Here is a 7,427-nt window from a genome sequence, read left to right as displayed (position 1 = left end):
AATTTTAAAATACCGAGACGTCCGTGATTAAACCGGCTATAGTATTCGTTATATATTTAATGGTTCGGGTATCAAACTGACACCAAATGCGACGAAATTTGGCAGGAGGTCTACCTACATTAAAATAAGACCGCATGTCGACTTCCAGTCCAATTTGATAAAGTTTTATACACACTTTTTCAAACAATATTTTAACGATGCGGCGGGCGCGTGCGTGTGTGGTTGGTACCGAAACGGTCGTCGACAAGATCTGAGAGAACCGGCAACTAATAATGGATGCAAGTTTTGAAAACTAACGACAACAAATGTTGATGCAATGCGGATGATGTGCATGATGCGATGATGAATGAGTTAACAGGATAAATCAAACGGCTACAATGAAATAAAAGGGGAATCTTGTGGAGCGTCCGTTCTGGGCTGTTACAGGTGCATCAAGGACATAAGGCTTCTGTGCAGCAATTAGGACAATCGTCAGATTACGGACCCAGCCCGCATAATTGCTACCATCATCTTTCTATTCAAAATAAGCCCTAGAGGCAATAATAAATTTTTAAGTATCATATTTCCTTGCTCATGATAATCGTTCATTATCCATGCTTGAATTGTATTGACCGGAAACTTAAACACACGTGTGGATATAAGAACAACACCGTGTCCCTAGTGAGCCTCTACTAGACTAGCTCTTTGATCAAAGATGGTTAAGGTTTCCTAAACATAAACATGAGTAGTCATTTAACAACAAGATCACATCATTTGGAGAATGATGTTATTGACAAGACCCAACCGTAATCATTGCATTTGATCGTATCACTTAGTTTGTTGCTAATCCTTTCTTCATGTCAAGTATAAGTTCCTAAGACCATGAGATCATGCAACTCCCTCACAACGGAGGAATGCCTTATGTGTATCAAACATCACTTCGTAACTGGATTATCATAAAGGGACACACTACTGCAGGATGGTCCAAAGCCATCACATCAATCAAAGACCCTTTGACAAAACTGCGTGGGATGTATGAATCAAAAATGATATAGTTCAAGTTCCATCGATAATGACATGAACTGTGTGCGATGGGAGATCTATCAAATATGATTTAGAAAAGAGTTGCATGTGCGATACGTGGCATATAGTTGGTTCTTAGGAACTGTTAGTAATTAGCCAAGATAACACAAATGGCTAACAAAATACATATGTGTGTGAAGTACATCAGACATTTCACTCAGCTAAACTATTTGCGCCGATCTAGCAGAACACAAACGAGTTAGCATGAGAAGGTGTATGGGATACCTGCAAACAGTTCATTCCTCAGAATTGTGTGGGAAGACTAATAATAACCCAAACGATTCATCCTGACAAGCTCCGTGTGTTGCGGGCAGACGGTTGCTGCTAAACAATTGTCAGCTCTTGACTAAATTATTATCGATGGTACATTGGGAAGTGTCATTTGCGTGTATTAATATGTTAGGCGTTTTATTACTATTACCCGTCTGCCTCCTCCTCATCCCATCCTCCCCTCTCATGTCTTGTCACCTCGTTGCCTCCCGAGGATTCTAGTGCATGCTTCAGCATCGCACATGCATTTCTTTTGGTCACGCATTGGCTCGATGAGCCCTTTCCCATGCACAACCATGCAGGTTCCCTCACACAAAACTATGCTACGGCTCTAGCATCCCTTCTGGCTTGGAGAAATCCCCAAAAAACCAACTTTTTGCAGGCCTGCTATGTAAACCCTCACGACCAGTGACCCCACATTGCCTTCATCCCATCCCTCCATGTAGCTTATCTAGTTTTCTTCTCCCCCAATCAACAATGGCACCAACCGTTCGTCGTCACTCAACCACTCCACCAGAGGACAACTCCAGTTGGGACGCTTCACCACGTCGGTGCGGCAGTCCTCTAAAGCATGAAGTACACGTGGCATCCCTGGTGGGTGTGCCCACGCCACCCACTACACGCTCCGCCATTGCTGCCCGAAGGCAACTACAGCCCGTGGCCCTTGTGACCGCCTTCCCACTAACAGCCGACTGGGACGCCACCACACCATCATCTGCCTTGGCCGCAACCCCACTGTCAGGCGACGGGGTCATCACCTACTCTTCCACCTCGACCCAAATGGGGGATGTGGTGGCCGCCAAAGCTTCGTGTCGAAAACCTTACACGCTAGAATTACTTCCTAGGGAAGGAGGTGGAGCTCCCGGTCATGCACGCGAAAAAGCTCACCCACGTTGTGGCCACACGAGAAGTCACAGAGGCGGCACGGAATGCAGAGATCTACGCCGAGTCCTACCGATTCTAGGTGGTATGTCTCGAGCGGCAAAGGGCAACAATGACAGGCAATAGACTCGACTCCACCAGCTCATCGACAAGATCCTCCTTCTTTGGCTCTTACTAAGCGCGATCAATTCTGCTAGAAGTAGTACAAATCCCTCCGTAGTAGCATTTAGGGGCTATTTTGTCTAGTTCGTCTAACTATATATATAGTTGAACTAGCAATTTCAGTGCGTGGATGGCAACAATTGGGGAAAACTATGTTTGGTTCAGCTGTCGAGTTGAAATGTTTTGTACAAAGACCACTGCTCAATCTATGAATGAAATCCATGTTTAGTGAATTTCAGTTGCAAAATTGCACCATAATAATGTTTTTTCTTGCAAAATTTGACAAATGTGAGTGCTACTTTGTTGGCAAATGCCAATGTTAGTAGATCGACAAATGCCAATGTTTCCAAGTTGACATATGGAAATTAACCCTATATGATAGATGCAAATCGAAACTCATTGTGTGTACTAAGCACACATGTCATCATAGTGAACCGTTTGCGATGATGCGCTGCACCAATCCTTCACGCCAATTTTTCACTTGGCTTACCGATGATGGAAACATAGCTATCCATGTGCCAATTGGTATTCAATTTGAACCATTTGTGATGATTGTTTATTCAAAGAAAAACATTGATCTTTTTTTTATTTACTTTGATTACTATGTGAATTTAGAGATAATACTTAGTTGATCAAACAATAGGTTTCATTCAGTCAAGCTTTCACTTTACATTCATACAATCGAGATACAATATAAGAAAACTAGTTGAGGCGGTGGGGACATTTGTGTCCCATGCCGGCTTTGTCGTTCTCATGGGCGCAGTTGTACAATTCTTCAAACTAGACCAGAATTTCATAGACTTCCCAATCAAAGAGACGCGGGGCCGGGGGGAAGCGACTAGTGGCGTTGTAAGGAAGCGGTCAACGACGGCATCCCAATCCGATGAGGGGGGCGTGACGGGTATGTGCACGCGCACGAGCATGAGAGCGGTGTGTGCACGAGCATGCACAGGGACCGGCGCTGTGTGTGCAGGTGCGCACGAGCACGGGTGCATGCGGAGGCGTTGGTGCTAGCACGTACACGAGCTCGCGTGGGTCCACGAGGACCTCACTCATGCCCGTGGTTTCCAACACTATGATGATGCTCGGCCACTAGCCCATGGATACCACGGGGATGGTTGCTTGCGCAACATGAGGATGGTTGTTGGCGAGTACGAGAGGTAGCCTCCGCTGCAACATGTAGCTCTTTGAAGGCTATATTCGTGGAGTCACATTCATCTTTTTGTTCTACCTGCTTCGACTTGGTGTTGACTTCAGCAAACCAAAGATTGCTGGTATATGATCCTTGTGCACCATGGCGTTGGTGAGTGGAGGTCTGAATGTGTAAGGCCCAAGATGTGGTCCTATCCTTATTTTGGCGTGAGGGCCTCGACAGGGATAGCAACACATCTCGTCGTTTTGCAAGAATGGATATCGTTACAAGTACATGTACTGAAAGGATGAGTATAAAGAGTTGGCTTACACTCGCTACAAGCTACGTCAGAGTCACATCAGTACAATACATACAATCATCATGAAGAAGAGTAGGATCCTACTACGGACGAAAACAAATGATAAAAGAACGACGTCCATCCTTGCTATCCCAGGCTGCCGGCCTGGAACCCATCCTAGATCAATGAAGAAGAAGAAGAAACTCCAAATGAACAATCAACGCGCTCGTGTCAACTAACCCTTTATCTGTACCTGCAACTGGTGTTGTAGTAATTTGTGAGCCACACAAGGATCAACAATCTCATTTCCAAAGGTATAAAGACTAGCAAAGCTTAATGCGTGAGGTATGGTTAAGTGGTGAGGCTGCAACAAGCGACTAAGCATTTATTTGAGGTGGCTAACTTACGAGTACAAGAATAAGAGAGGGCGGTGATCTACGCATAGAGGACGTGAATTAATGATGATCAAATGAACGATCCTGAACACCTACTTATGTCAGACATAACCCCACCGTGTCCTCGAGCGGAGAAGGAGCTCACAAAAGAGCGAGTCACGGTTACACACTCAGTTGGCAAGTTTTATTTAAGTTTACTTCAAGTTATCTAGAACCGGATGTTAGACAAACTTTCGACGTTGCCACATAACCGCGGGCACGGCTTTCCGAAAGATCTAGCCCTGCAGGGATGCTCCAACTAGTCCATCACAAACTACCACACGCTGCGACGGAATGACCTCGATGAGGGAAACCCGTGATCTCCTCGGGTTCCTATTGGAAGACCTCAACCTCGAGATAACCCAAAGCATCCTCAGAATCCCTCGCACAAGACGCTCGAGAAAGGTAAAACAAGTCCAGCAAGGCCGCCCGACGTGTCGACGATCCCTATAGGAGCCGCGTATCTCGTTCTCACGACACGACGGATAAGCTACGCATACCGTGGCCTGATAGAAATCACCCAAGTTGCCCTGGATTGGCCCTGCACAGTGCTCTGTTTTGGACCAGCACCCTGTCACATCCCTAGAATTCCTTTTGATGTTTAGCAAGATTGTGCTCATGTTTTATTCTTGAATTAAAAATAAAAATAAGGATGAAAGAAACCCTTGCACCTCACCTTTTTTAAACTAAAATAAAAAGAGTGTGATTTCAATGAACCCAAAATGGCCTTCATAAAAGCCCACCTTTTTGATAAATATTGGAAACAATATTTTAGGGGTGGATATTATTTTTAAAATAATTTTGGCAATTTATTCAAACACAAAAGCCACTGATAATATACAAATAATAGGTTTTAAATATCTCAGGATATTACAAAATGCTGAAACATTTTTGTGGACTTGGAAATATTCCAAATAACACCCCACAATTAAATTCCCTATTTTAGGAATAGTTTGGTGCCAAAAATAAAATGAAACAAATGTCAGAAATGTTTAGCAGAAAACAGAAAAGAAAAAAATAGTAAAACCTTACCAGCCGCTCACCTGGCCGAGCCCACTAACCTCTCTGTCGTCTTCATCCTCGCTAGTCGGCAGCAGGAGGTGGCCGCCATCTCTCCTCGTCGCGGCACGCAGCTGTGTGGCTGTTTGCCTCCCACGTCGCGCTGGCCGCGAGGAGATAACCCTCCTAAACCCATTCCCGCAATGCTCACCTCCCCATTCCCCCTCCTTCTCTCTCTCCTCTCGGCCGCCATTGGAGCCGAGCTCGAGCTCGAGCTTGCCGTCGTCTCCGGCCACAACAAGCCTCCCCGAGCACGCCATCGTCTCCGGCCACAACAAGCCTCCCCGAGCACGCCATCGTCTCCGCCTCGTCTAGCTTGTCCTCCACGTCAACATAATCAAGCCCCAGAGCCCTGCATCGCCCAATCGACGTCGTCTTCTTCCTCGGATCACCGACATTCGCCGCCGTCGTTCTCCCTCTCCAGGCCATCCCCAAGACCGCTCTTGACGCCTTTGGAACCCCCATGAGCTCAGGGTGCCTTTCCCCCTCTTTTCCCCCTCGATCTAGAGTTCTAAGCCTCGATTTCACTGGAGCCCAACGAGATCCTCCGCGGAAGCTCGTCGCTGGTGACGCTCCGATGATCGGTTGGTCATTCCGAGGCCACCATCGACACCAGCTTGTCGACTAGGACGTGTAGATGCTTAGCCGCAACCATAGTGCGCCCTGCTTCGATGAGCTCAACGTTGCCCGTGCTCCGACATCCGTTGAATTCGTCGCTAGCGTCAACTCCTGCGACTTCAACCATTGAGACTAAGAAAAATGAACTCACGGGCGAAGGATCGTTCCTCTGGTGCCTTCCGCCATCCATTTGGTCGTCGGAGAAGCATTCCCGATGCTCTCCGCCGTCCCTGGAGCCACCGGCGTCTCATCGCCGGTGGGTTTGACCACCAGCGCCGGTGGGTTGACTGCCGAGAGTCTATGGCAAGTGGGGACAGCCCCTGGTTAATTAGGACTAACCTAATCAGAATTAAAGAAATTATTAAATACTAAACAGTCACTGACATGTGGTCCAGCCACTGCTAACTAGCTAGTTAACTTAAAACTTAACTAAAAACTAACCAGAGTCACTCACCAATGGGTCCCACTGGTCAGGTTTGACTTTGAACGGCTAGATTGACCTGCTGATGTCATGCTGATGCAGTAATTCTATTTCTGAATTAAAACAATTCCAGAATAAGTTTAAAACTTCAAAAATTCATAGAAATTAATCTGTGACTCAGATTAAAATAATTTGTATATGAAAAATGATCAGAAAAATTCAATGAATACAATGATGCTACTTTCATGCATGAAAAACAAAGTTATGAAACATCATCAGGTCAAATCAATTAAAAGAATTTGATAAATATCCTATTTCAAATAATATTTGAATTTTGAATTCAAATATGAATTATACTAAGGAGTTGTTAGTCACCTTAAACCATACTACATTTAATTTCATGCCTGAACATGCATCATATTGTTGCATTTGAATGATATTGATTATCGCTATTATTTCGGTAAGCTTTGCCCTTCCGGATACGTCCGAATATCCGACTGACGGATTTAATCCTTCCACTGAGCAACAAGGTAAGCACCATTTTTGATTATCCCGATATAATCACATGTTCCCGCTCCTGCTCTCACTTATTGCATTAGGAAAAAATATTACAAATGCTTTACTTCGGTAGTTGAACCTATGCCTTTGCATGACCTGTCATTGTCATAGTAAATAGCCAAACCTTGCAACCTAGCATACCTTGTAGTTGCTTGAGCCATGTTGTGTCTTATCCTGCTATGCTTGCTATGCCTAGAGTTGTGTCAGGTCTGTTTGATCTGGGTCATGAACATGAATGGAAGAATGTGTTCTAGTGACAAAAGAATAAGTGTGGAACCTGATTTGGTAAAGGTATCGATGAAAGCCTATGTAGAAGTACATGGCGGGTTGTTTCATTGGAACCGTCCTTAGGAACTGAGTTCCGTGTATGTATTCCAAGACTAGATACTACCACACGTTGGGATACTTAATTGACCCTATCGGCTTATTAATCGCCTAGTACTCGGTTCAGGAGTTGCAAGTAGTTTCTGGTGTTTGTAGTCATGCTGGAGGCCGTGCATAGTACTGACCTTAGAGGTGGGCTACGATGCG

This window comes from Hordeum vulgare, chromosome 5H (assembly GCF_904849725.1).
Source record: "Hordeum vulgare subsp. vulgare chromosome 5H, MorexV3_pseudomolecules_assembly, whole genome shotgun sequence".
NCBI lineage: Eukaryota > Viridiplantae > Streptophyta > Magnoliopsida > Poales > Poaceae > Hordeum > Hordeum vulgare.
The sequence above is the reverse complement of the archived record's forward strand: the minus strand, read 5'-3'. Positions refer to the sequence as shown.